Raw genomic sequence first — 13,834 nt, 5'->3', positions numbered from 1 at the left:
TTCTGCTTTGTTTTCAATGTGCAATCACATCCAGTGAGCCTGAGCTCCTTGAAGACATTTAGCATTGTCACATTAGTAATATTTGTACACTATTTTGTACAGTGCTTCACATATGGTATCCAATATATATTTTATAATTATTAATATTCTATAATTCACCCTCTTCTTGAAGCCTTATCAATGTTAACAAGACGTTTGGGATTTTTGTAAAACTTATGCAACTCTCAATGTGGATTAAGAATTTTAAGATTTTGTATTTAGTTGCATTATTTAGATTTGAATTAGTAAGTGGGGCTATTTTAAAAGTTTATTGTATTTATACAACAGACAATGCAGCTGGAAAAGAGAAATCATTAACTTTAGAGAGTTTATACATTTACATTTGCAATGTGGTTATTAAAAATAGAAATAAAAAATTAAATTTTAGTTTGCTTATGGATAAATATATTATTTTATCAAACTAATAGAGTTTAGATTATGCTAGTGAACACTTTTTTCCCATCTGGGAAAAGATTCTTCTATGAAAGGTTGATGTCATAACATTGGAGGATGAAGTTAAAGGATAAATTATTGCAAAAATATCCTGAGTCCACAATAGTCCACTCATTACATACGTGCCAAATATATCCAATCTGTTGTGCATTGAGAAGTTTCACAGTATCATTATTTAAGGAACAAGAGGTTTTCATTTGATGAGTTTTCTTAACTGAGAGAAATCAACATGGGTAGCATGTTGCAAGGAAATGAGGTGGACCAAAGGCAGATGGATTTTCGTATTAATTATTTTTCATGTATTTTTAAAGCCTTTTTTTTTTTTTTTTTTTTTTTAATTTTTTGCGACATGGAGTCTCCCTCTGTTGCCCAGGCTGGAGCACAGTGGCGCGATCTCAGCTCACTGCAAGCTCTACCTCCAGGGTTGACGCCATTCTCCTGCCTCAGCCTCCCCAGTAGCTGGGAGGGACTACAGGTGCACTCCACCACGCCCGGCTAATTTTTGTGTGTGTTTTCAGTAGAGAAGGGGTTTCACCGTGTTAGCCAGAATGGTCTCAATCTCCTGACCTCGTGATCTGCCTGCCTCGTGGCCTCCCAAAGTACTGGGATTACAGACATGAGCCACCATGCCCGGCCACGTATTTTTAAAGGTTTACAAAAGTGTGCGGTTTTCAAGTTTCTGACTTTTTAGGTGAATTAAAACCTAAATGTAGTGATAGTTCAAAATATATTGTTGTGCGGTAAAACAAAGAATTTACATCCTATTAAAAATAATGAAATTATTTAATACGTGGAAAACTGACTTTATGAAATAAGTGATTAAAGATCTCTAGATTAGAAAAGGTGCAAATATGATTAAATATGTTTCTTCAGTTGTCCAAAAAGTCTTTTGGAGAGGAAATGCTCAGGTCCCTTTGGTTAAAAAAGTAAGAATTTGTGAAAAATAAGATTGACATTTCAATCAGATAGTTTAGGTACCAGGCAGTACTTCCCAAAAGTGAGGGTTGCAGAAGAATGAACAAGAAGGATAGAGTCTCTAACTACAAACGTTTTCTAAAGAAGGAAATATTTCTTTAATGACTTTCATAAGCTTTACCCAAACTGGTCTTTTGCAGGATCCTCCAAAGCTATACTGAGAAGAATAAACTGTTCAAGGCTTAAGTAAGCTTTGGAGATGCTGGGATGCTTTATACAGGCCACTTTGCTGTGGGACAGTTGAGAGCCTTTAGGTGCTTATGTGTGTCTTGAAGCTCCATGAGGGAGTATGGTAGAGCACATCCTTCAGATTTATTGTATTACAGAACCCCCTTACAATTACAGAGCCAATATTTCATTTCCTCTTAAGACACTAGGATTCTGATAAATGCAGTCCAGAAAAACTGGATTTTCAAATTTACTTTCTAAATGAGAGGCAGTTATTACTATATGGTTTGAGATTTCTATGTCTATAATGTAAAATATTTTTTTCTCAACAAAAGCATCTCAGAGCAAATTTTCCCGATCAAACTTCTTTTTTACCTGATTTATTCTTTTCTACTTAATTTGAGTAAAATTCAGACAGGAGGAGTTGATGCATATTTTTCTTCACATATACATACCATCTATAGGAACTTTCCTATCAATAATACAGAACCAAAATTGATTACACAAAACTATGAGGTAGTCCTATTTTAACAGTACGAAAGCCTAAAAAAAAAAAAATGCCTGTTCTTTAAAATCTTTCTAGTGTTTACAATATCCCCTCGTCTGCCTAAATTTCCAGCTCTAGAAATGGGGCACCAAGGAAAAGAAAGACATGTAAAGATTATGAAAGAAAATAAAAACGAAAGAAGAAAAAGGAAAAAAGAAAAAAGATTAAAAAAGAAGTTGAGGGGAGCTGAGAAAAGTTTTCTGAAGGCATTTACATGTCCTTAGAAGTGAGGTCAACAAAAAGATATAAAGCATTATTCTTCTTTATTAGCCTCTTTCCTCTTAATTACAATCACTTGTACTTCCAAAATCCACTTACAAACCAAATACAATGAGTCATCCCGAAATTAACAAGCACAGAGAATTCAGTTCTTCCACGTTCAAAACGTCCCATTTTTATTTTTTAATCATCCTTGTTCTTCTTTTTACTTCTGAACTTCCTCAGTAATGTCTTTTTTATCAGCCTTACTGAGGTATGATTGACAAATAAAAATTGTATATTTTTAAGGTGTAAAACAATGTTTGATATATGTACACATTGCAAAATGATTACCACAATCAAATTAATTAATATATTCATCACCTCACAGGTACCGTGTATGATGAGGACACTTGATTTTTACTCTCAACAAATTTCAAGTCTACAACATCTTCTTAACTATAGTTACCAAGATGTACATTAAGGCTCCAGTACTTAGTAAAATTGCTCTCTAGCATATTATAACTCCCTTCTCAGCTTCAAATGCTTTAGCATCTTTCCACCACCATGACTTTACAGAGGAGTTTGGCTGGATCTCAGCAAAGCAGCTCAATGGGAAAGCACTGAAGCAGGTGGAGACAAAAGCAAAGGCTCATCTGTGCACTTGATTTCACTGTTTGGATGTGCTCTCAGCATCTAAACTGAATGTTTCTAAAACTGAACCCCAATCTCTCCCTGCCCTTCAATCTTCTTCTCAATAAAAGGAACATCCATCAGCCTTGCTTAAGTTAGGATCCAGAAAGCGATTTTTGACCTGTTTGTGTCCTTTCTCCATTCAGCCCATTACCCAGACATTAGTTTTATCTTCTAAATTCATCTTAAATCACTCACATGTCTCTATCTCCAATGGCTCCACTTTAGCCCAAGGCACAGTTTTCTTTCATGACTACAGTGATCTCAAAATTTGTTTCTCCACATTTATTCTCCACCTTCTCTTTTTTTTTTCTTTTCTTTTCTTTCTTTCTTTTTTTTTTTTTTTTTTTTTTGTTTTTTGTTTTTTGTTGTTGTTTTTGAGACAGCTTCTCTTCTGTGGCCCAGGCTGGAGTGCAGTGGCCATCATGGCTCAATACCGTATTGAACTCCTGGGTTCAAGCAATCCTCTCACCTCAGCTTCCCAAGCAGATGGGACTCTAGGCATGCACCACCATATCCAGCTAGAATATACATTTTAAAATGTAACTCTGTGTTATTCTCCTATTTGAATTTTCTCAATAATTTCCTATCAGCTGACCAATAGATGAACTGTCCCTGATGGTTCAACTCCTCAGTCACCTCTTTTCCTTTTGTCCACTATATTCTAGCTACACCGGTATCTTTTGGTCCTGAGAGTAGGCCAGGAAACTCTTTCCTGCCTCAAATCCTCCGCATCTGCTGTTCTTTCTGCCTGGAATTATCCCCCCACCCACGAACTTTTGCCTGACTAATGCCTACTTCATCATTCAGCTTAAATATCACCAATCGTCCCCCCACCCACCTTCCTGACCCAGTTACACACTGCACAGGATGACACACTTCTATTTCGGGACACTTACCTCAATTAATTAAATTGTCATTTGCATACATAGATACAAATGATGTCTCTACTCCTAGATTCTAAGCTCCAGGAGAACATGGGCTAGGCTAGTTACTACGTGATAAATATTTTTTAAATGAATGAGTCAGTAATTATGTGCACAGTTTTTGTCTTGTTTTCTTTCAATTCAAATATATGACTGCATTACAATCTCTTTTGTTTACTCTTTTAGTAATAGCATCTCCAAATTCCTTTGGCAGTAGTGTTGGGGAGGTGGTTTCCACTGCCTTCTGTCATACACTTCTGTTTTAAATCAGCACATGTTTATTGAGCATTTACTATGATAGTACTGGGTGCTGTGGATGCCGTCATGAATAAATAAACCTTGACCCAGCCTTCTTATAAATAGAAACAAGTTTGGGAAACAGGCACAAACCGAGAATCTGAAAGTGTTAACTGAGAAGTGCAAATAGCTTCTGGAGTTTATAGCAAGATTTTACTGTGCTTTTCAGTTCACCCTCCCTTAATCTTTCAATATTGTGGTGATCTTAAATCCTGTATTTGAATATTTTTTTCTCTTTTATGAACACTTCCATTATGACATAATTATTTAATTATATTTAGTGTTTCTATCTTTTATCTCCCTCTTACTTTGTTGAGTTTTTCGAGATTCCTAATCTTTTAAGTCTTGCCCCTTCTTCCTTACTTTCCCAAGAATCTTATAACACTTAATAGATTCAAGAGGTCTGTCTGTTATCAAGGGAATAACGTAGTTTCTCAAATAGTGAAAACACTAGCAAATTTTACACATGAAATTACAAAGATTTCTCTAGTTAGGATGAAATTGACAAATGTTTCATCATAAGTTTTTAATTACATTTGAAGATGATCAAATAACAGTAGATAATGCTTATTCAGTGCTTACTGTTTTCCAGGCTCTGTTTTATCTCATTTAATCACCATTACAACTTTACATAGTCAGGTTCTAAAACTATATCCATTTCAGAGAAAAGGAAGTGTTCAAATAATTCATAATTAGAATACATTAAGGGGTGGATTTTCAATATTAATTCTACCTGGCCCTTTGCTTTATACTATGTGGTGGACATTTGATTTAATTATTTTCCAGGAAAGTAGGAAGGAGGGAAAACAATCATTTAAACAAGAAAACACTGCTATCATCTGGGTAGGATATGAGCAAGAAGTTATTCAGAGGTCAAATTGCTTTTCAGACAGGCCTTGCCCAAAGCTCTTTGAGATGTCAACTAAAGGAACATGGCCTCCTCATCTCTAAATACACCTGGCTAACATGCGAGTTGCTTCTTACCATGGAGTTGAAAGTTAGCAGGGAAAGGCCAGTTTAGCAGAGGAGATTTATTTATCTTTTATGGGGAAGGGAATGCAGCTATTGAAAAAGAATAGCAACAGGCTTGTGAGACAGAAATAGAACTGTAGAGAAATGTGTATTAATGTGTATTGGTAAGAATTCTAAGGGGCTTTGTTGGGAAAAAGTTCAACATTTATTCTGAAACAAAGAAAAGCAGTAATGGTCCCTTGCCCTTTATTGCTGATACTAGAAGGTGTTTTATGAAAGAGAGAAACACCTTCAAAGGAAATTACAATCTTTTTCGTAGGGTCATTTTGCATTACAATATATTACATAGACTTTGACAACTGCCAAGGCCTGTTAAAAATCAGCTCTTCATTTTACTTAAACACACACACACACACACACACACACACACACACGAACAGAAAAGTATAATGACTTGCCCAGGGTCATATAGCTGGAGGCAGAGCCAGTCCTGGAAACAAGATCTACTCTATTTTAAATTTAAAACCTTAGTTTTATTATTTACTTATTTTTAATCATATTCAAGTATATTAAAATTTAATCAAAATCCTAAAGTATCTGCAATACTTTTAAAAGAGTTTAAAAGCATGAATAGTTTAAAAATTTAAAACACTGTCAGAGAAAAGGAGCTGAGATTCAACCTACCTTACAGCTGAAAGAGATAATAGAAAAGCCCTGGCAGAGAAAGCCAATCCCAGGTGCAGCCCTAGTAAACTCCTACGTAAGGAGCAAGCCAAGGTGGATCTTCATTTGGCCTCCTTCCCCAATTCAGTTTGTAATTTGACTCCATGCCTGGCCAGGAAGAAGTTCTCCTAAGGAAAACCTGGGGCTAAATTTGTTGGCAGAAATGGAGTTGAAATGCAAATCAAACAAAAGCACAAGCCAGCAAGCGGTAGCATAAAATGGAATGAGTGCAGGTCCATTGTTTTCAACCTCTGGGGAAATGACCCTGCTAATTCAGAAACCTGCAAGAGTTCCTGACTTAGAGAGGTGATTTTTTTTTTAAGCAGCTTTAGACGACTATCTTTACTTGCAGATTTAAAATTGCTTTCACTTACTTTTATACAACTAGGGGTGTTCTGTGACTGTGCAACCTGTAAGATGAGTTCTTAAATAGACCAGTTTGAGACTCTAACTTGATGTTTCCCAAATACAGATTGTACACTTTGATTACAGGCTTAGTAAATAGTTCTTATCTTTCTCAATATGCTCGTGATTTATGTATTTCTCAGCCACCTTAATTCATTACTTTGAATCTTCAAACTCTGTGTACCTTATAATATGAGTATTCTCAAGATTTTCACATATTTAAAAATGAAACAAAAGCCCTCTTTACTCTAATGATCCCTGTGGAAACTGTGCAGTCTCCTTTACGAAATAGTACTGTTTCGGGGAAGAGAGAGGGTTGGCAAATGAGATATCCTGATCACGTCTGCATGTGGTCAATGATGTACAATTGTATTATATCGACTTTCATGTTTTGAGTAACATCATAGCAATGTGGCCCAAATTTTAGCTACATTTTCTGGAACCCTCTTATAGTGTCATGCCTGGAGTTTAGTGTATCTGGATGCTTTTCTGAGGTTTACTCAAAAAGACAAACTCTTGTGCATCTATCCACCTGGATGTCCAATAGGTACTTCAAATGATATCTTACAAACACAGATCATGTCACTTCCCTCCAGAACCCGGTTTTCTCTAAAAATTTCAAGTTTCTATTCCAGTTCTGGCAGTAGCATCTGCAAAACCACCAAAGCCGGAGCCCTGGCTCATCCCATTCTTCTGCCACTGCCCCACAGCTCAGCTCTCTAAGTGCTTGTAATTATGCCCTCAGAGTTACCATTCCTCTTCCTGTTTGCCTCATTCGCTCTGGTAGAAACTGTCATCATTTCCCTCCACTGCCTCTGTTCTAAAAAGCTGAATCCAAACTAGTTTTTCCTCAAGCCCCTCTCCCCTATTCTGTTGGAGTGACCTCTTTAAAAGGCACATGTGGAAAAGGCAGCCAACACTACGGTCCTTCTGTGGCTTTCCAACTGCCATGATGCAGGCGGCAGGTTTTTACTGACCTTAGAGCCTACCCTCACCTCTTCCCTCACTGTTAGTTCTGCTTTAAGCGAAGAGATTGCATGGTCTTTCTTTGGAAGAATATTCATATCTTTTGTTTTGCTGTTTGTTTTTATCTGTCCCTTTGTTTTATTGGCCTCAATGGTGTTTGTCATGGTGTTGCATTTTGGTGTTTTGTCAGTGTTTTGTCATGGTGTTCTTTCTTAAATAATTCTACCTATCATCTATATTCTTTGCTAAATCCTACTTAGGTTTTGAGTTTGACTTCAGTTGTATCTTCCTCTTCGCCCTTATCCCAACCAAGTAAGTGACTGGCTGGGTCCTGCCTTTCTAGTTTAGTTCCTACGAGCCCCATTGTCGGGGCATGAAACACTGCTCTAGATCTGTTCCATCTGTTTTTAAGTGGGTAACCTGAAAGAACCTACTTTTCCTGAAGCAATAGGATTTCAGCTCTGTAACTGAGCTTAGCCCACTTAGAGCTTGACATTGTTGCACATAAAACCCCTTAGACCTTGTTCTCACAGCTGTTCTCTCTTCCTGGGAGCTTCAGTTTCTACATCCAGTGTTGCCTAGTGTGCACACCACTGAACCATGAATCGATATCTTTGCTTTCTCTGCCATGAAATGAAATCCAGAACAAGGCACACATAAATAGCTCTTAAAATAATTATGACCTTGGGTTTGTTTGATCTTAATTTTAGATTTTTAGTTTATCAGCAGTAGTTTGAATCACTGTAATTTCCCTACATTTAAATATTTAACATCACTTGTGTGATATTAAGGTGTTCTATCTATGCCTTTATGAGTTGTTGTTTGCAATATAAAGTATGTTATTAATATGAAAGAAAGTCTCATGAATGTGGTTTTATCAGTTAGAATTAGGTTTTGCTAAATTGACAAAAATACAAGATAATAATTTTATTTTTCCTTCATATAAAAGCAAAGTAGGGGTAGAAGTCCCGAGTTGACACGGTAGTTTTGGGAATCGTTGGGAACTCAGATACTGTTTATTTTGTACTAAATTATTCCCAATACTCAGCTCCATTTCATATACAAAATGGTTGCTTAAGGACATTATCAAGTCTGTGTTCCAAGCACCCAGAGAGAGAAAAGAAGGAAGTGCAGCCTTTCCTTAAGAACGTATCCCAAGAGCCCAAGCATGGCTCTCCTGCTTATGTTGCCTTGACCATGAACTTAGTTACATGGCCAAACCTAGCTGAAAGGGTGACTTAGGCTTCATGTGCCCAACTAAATATTTGGAATTCTATTACTAACAGAAGTAGAGAATAGATTTAGGGGAGCACCAGCCAACTCTGTGCTAAAGGATATTTACTTTTACAAAGAAAAACTTTAAACTTTCTTTCCCGTTCTTTTCAAAGATTCAGAATTCTTCATAATTTTAAGGAGGAAAATGTGACATATAGTTCTCTTTTCCTTGTGTAGCAGAACATAAATGGTGAGGGTGGAAAGGTAAAGTAGTAGTATTATACTTCCTTAGATGGAGTATTGATACCAACAATTATTTAACCCACTTAATGACAGTAGAACTTTATTTGAATTGAAGGATCAGGTTACATAAAGGGACAATTAGAGACATCATTTCTAGTGATTCAGAGTGAGTATAAGAATATTTACTGAAAAAATTTTTATCTCCAAATTTCTCCTCTTACCTTCATTTTCTACTGTTTTCAATCAGATCACAGTCCTAAAATTTCATTTTTAATATATTTTACATTTTTATTTTTTATACTTTTGTTGGAACAAACTTTATAGACTTTGTGGAGAGAGAATGTATTGTGTAATCAGTGAGCTTTAAAAGACAAGAAAAAAACTAAACAATATCTTAAAATTATGAAGACAAAACTATACTTAACATCTGGTCATGACTATTTCAAGCAACACTCATGTGATTTGATGATATGCTAGATAATTATGAGAGTTGGATTTTACATGGGAAAGAAAGTAGAGTTTTTAAAATACATTTTCTAGCAACAATTTCAATTTAAACATACTTATATTCCTATAATAAAGTAAGCTATAATTTTTTAAAATCTCACTAAAGCCTAGTAATCTATAGGAATTTATATGAATTTCATATATTCATGAGGAAAGAGACTTTTAATTTACAATGGTTAAAATTTTAGTTAAAGTGTATAATGTAATGCTTACTTTTTCACCATTAGATAGGCTTTCTATTTGGAAAATATTTATGATTAGGTAATCTACTTTTAAGTAATGATGTGTTATATGTTCAACATTTAAAACACTACAATTAATACAATATAAATAAGCCAATATAAAGAAATGAACCAATACTTATTGAATACGTTCTATGTGCAGAACTATGTGTATTCACTATATAAAAAGTGAATATAGATTTTTTTTTTTTTTTTTTTTTGAGATGGAGTCTCACACTGTCGCCCAGGCTGGAGTGCAGTGGCACAATCTCGGCTCACTGCAACCTCTGCCTCCCAGGTTCAAGGGATTCTCCTGCCTCAGCCTCCTGAGTAGCTGGGATTACAGGTGCCCGCCATTATGCCCAGCTGATTTTAGTATTGTTAGTAGAGACACAATCTCGGCTCACTACAACCTCCGCCTCCCAGGTTTAAGGGATTCTCCTGCCTCAGCCTCCTGAGTAGCTGGGATTACAGGTGCCCGCCATTATGCCCAGCTGATTTTAGTATTGTTAGTAGAGACACAATCTCGGCTCATTACAACCTCCGCCTCCCAGGTTCAAGGGATTCTCCTGCCTCAGCCTCCCGAGTAGCTGGGATTACAGGTGCCCGCCACTATGCCCAGCTGATTTTAGTATTGTTAGTAGAGACGAGGTTTCACCATGTTAGCCAGGCTGCTCTTGAACTCCTGACCTTAGGTGATCTACCTGCTTCGGTCTCCCAAAGTGCTGGGATTACTGCCATGAGCCATGGTGCCTGGCCACGAGTATAGATTTTTAATCTCACAATAATCTGTTGATAGGGTTTGGCTCTGTGTCCCCATCTAAATCTCATCTTGAATTGTAATAATCCCCACATGTCAAGGGTGGGACCAGGTGGAGATAGTTGAATCATGGGGGCAGTTTCCCCCATTCTAGTCTCGTGATAGTAAGTGCGCACAAGATCTTATGGTTATATAAGGGGCTTCCTTCCCCCTTTGCTTGGCTCTCATTCTTCTCGTTCCTGAAATCATGTGACGAAGGATGTGTTTGCTTTCCCTTCTGCCATGATTGTATCTTTCCTGAGGCCTCCCTGGCCCTGCGGAACTGTGAGTCAATTAAACCTCTTTCTTTTATAAGTTACCCAGTCTTAGGCAGTTCTTTATAGCAGTATGAGAACAGACTAGTATATTTGTCTATCTTCATTTAACCAACAAGTTAATGGAAAGTTAGGAAGTAGGCATGGTGATCATTATTAAGTGATGGGCATCCAATTTATACTCCTCACCACAGACTTTTCCATCTTGCTCCACCGTGACATATGTTTTATTTTCATTGTTTCATAATCTCAGGATGAAAAAGCTAACATATCTATTTTGAAAGATATACTAATGTTATTCTGTGTTCTGCCTCCCTTATTTTTAAGTATATATTTCAAGGAGTTAAATTATTTCTGCTTGTTGCTATTTATGAAAATTCCTTGTGGCAATAGAACAAACCGTTTATTCAAGAATGTGAAATTCGGCCCTGCTGTAAACTGCATTTGTTAATTTAACTTGACATATTTATTAAACAGATGTTATGTGTCAGGTACTTGCCTAAGCATTGAGAACACAGTAGGGATGACTTAGGCAATAAATAAACAACTTAAAAACATAAAAACAGTTTTAAAAAATAGAAAAAAAAAAAAAAGGAGGGAGCTAAAGAAATCTGAGGAAGAGTCTGAGATATAAGATCTATGATCAAATAAGACCTTTCTCTTCATGAGATCATATTTGAGTAGAGACAGAAAACACAAGAAGGAAAAAAAAACAAAACAAAATATCATACTCCATGGGGAGGAACGGCAAGCATAAGGGACATGAAGTGGTGGGTGCATGCTTGGAGAACTCGAGGGCACCAAGAAGGTCTGCATGTTTGGATGAGTTTAGCGAGTGGTGGAAGAGGAGGTCTAGAAGTAGGGTTGGAGATAGACAGGGGCCAGATCCTAAATGGAGAGCTTTGTAGGCTATGGTTAGGAGTTTAAGTAGGAAGCTCTGCTTACTCAGATTGAGGGAACAGCCTCACTCTGGACCACTGCCAGTCAGCATTGCAGAAGGGACTCACAGCTGCTCCCCAGAGGCAACACACGTCACTTTTGTTAGAGTTCATTGATGAGAGTGAGTCACAGGGCCAGTCCTGAGTCAGTGAGTCAGAATGTAATTCTCCCTGAGAAAAGAGCAAGGAACATGTGTGAATCATAACACAACCTATCATAAGTAACTGTTAATTGGAGGGTCCTCTGGGACCCCAAATGAATTTCATATACTCCATATGACAGAATTTAAATCATACAATTTAAAATACTTTTTCCCAACTTTGCAAGAAAAAAAAAAAAATCAGCTATGTCATTGAAACAGATCAGCTAGACAGGTCTGGCTTTATTTAAAGCTCCAGAAAAGGAATGACTGGATTAAAGTAAGGGAGATAATTATTTCTGAAGCTCTTTAACATATAACCAGATTGCCTTCAAAATGAGGATGCATGAATTTATGCTCTCATCAACAACATATGAGAATTTTCATGAATTTAAGCTCTTAACAACATACGAGAATTTTAAGTGTCATTGAAGCATCATTAGCAGTTTGTTTTCTAACTTCTTGTATTTTGCTGTTTTGATATAGGATAACAGGGGTACTTTCTCCTGCTCTGGCTTGTAAGAAGAGCTAGAATTTTTGTGTGTTTAGCTCTGAAGATGGCTTTTTTTTTTTCATGTCCTCTCCACCTGCAATGGAAAATGGTGTGAAAGAAACAAGCCTTTGTCTTGAAAAACACTAGGATATTGGTGTTGTTTGTCACCATGGCATAACCTAGACTATCTTGACTGAAATAATCACACTTCAGAAGATTGAAATGAAGGCACACTAAGACTGCTACATGACAGTCAATCAGTAACAGCACACAATAAGCATTCCGATTCTATGGAATGTGAAAACAAATAGTGGTTTCATGTATGAGGTCAAAATTAAAATTCAGACAGGTGGAAACTCCAAATGAAGAGGTGTTGATTTAGAGTTAACCTGTCACTCACAGATGACTCTGGTTTGGTTTACGATGAGTGGCATCAGAGACTTATTTATTGTCATAAGTAGTAGTATTGATTATTGAGAGCAAGGCTGAGGAGGCTAACTCATCTAGCTAAGGATAGAATTATATATACAGAGAAAAAAGTGTGCTAATATGTTTATCATTGCATTTCTATAATACTCAAACCCTGAAACAACCTGAATATCTGACTTTAGGATGGTTTAATATATAGCATAAACTCAGATATATTTTGCTGCTATTAAAATATGTCACATTGTTGAGAGTTACTTGTGAAAATGTTTGTGATGATGTATATGTGTGTGTGTATATGTCTGTGTGTAAATATAAAACATAGTAAAAATAAAAGTGAAAATGAGTATTTCTGGATAGCAAGGAAAAAAGGTGACATCTATAGCCATAAGATGGACAAAAGAGTGATTTTAAATTATTCTTGCCATGTTTAACAAAATGTCATCACCCTATGATATTTACACACAATATAGAACATATACACACAATATAGAACAAAATAGGGCCTTCAGGATTTGGAAGGTAGAGTTTTGTGGTTGATCTTTGAAAAACAAGATTTAATTGAGGGAGAAAAGAAACTAAACATGATGTATTGGATTAGCAGGTAATTTTAGTTTGTGTTTTTCCAAATGTTCTCTCTCAGCCTTGAAATTAAGCAGAAAACATAATATATACACATACAAAATGCTCATAAAGTGTTTAAAAGAGAAAATCTGAGTTTTCATGGACATGAAAAATAGCATTTTCTCCCTTAACATTGCCAATTTTTCTTTGTGCAATTTAGAACGAGTCTCTTTGTGACTCCATATTAATCAATTTCATAATCTTATACCTTCAATTTGTCATTTAAAATGATTCAGACTTTTGTTTCTAACTGTAGTAGGAGTCTCTAAAAATGTATCCTGTGTGGCTGTAGGTGCCATATGCTAAGGTTTAGCTTTACACTATTTATCACCACGTTCCCTCATTCTTTTTGCTTCTAATTCTATGTGTAATACAAGGGGAAATTTGTCTTTATTTACTTAATTTCAAACCTCATAGATTGCCTCTGCCATCCACGCACAGCAGCAGCGTTGGTAGTCAGTAACCATAAGTGAGTGGAGGCATATGTCTGCACATCTCTTCAATTACCCTCCCCTGGACTTTCTCACTGTCAGCTTTATCTTCATTAAGGCAAAGCTACCACTTTCCCTTTGCATTTTTGTGTGCTGAGTC

This window comes from Rhinopithecus roxellana, chromosome 6, assembly GCF_007565055.1.
Source record: "Rhinopithecus roxellana isolate Shanxi Qingling chromosome 6, ASM756505v1, whole genome shotgun sequence".
Classification (NCBI taxonomy): Eukaryota; Metazoa; Chordata; class Mammalia; order Primates; family Cercopithecidae; genus Rhinopithecus; species Rhinopithecus roxellana.
This window is presented reverse-complemented; position numbering follows the sequence as displayed.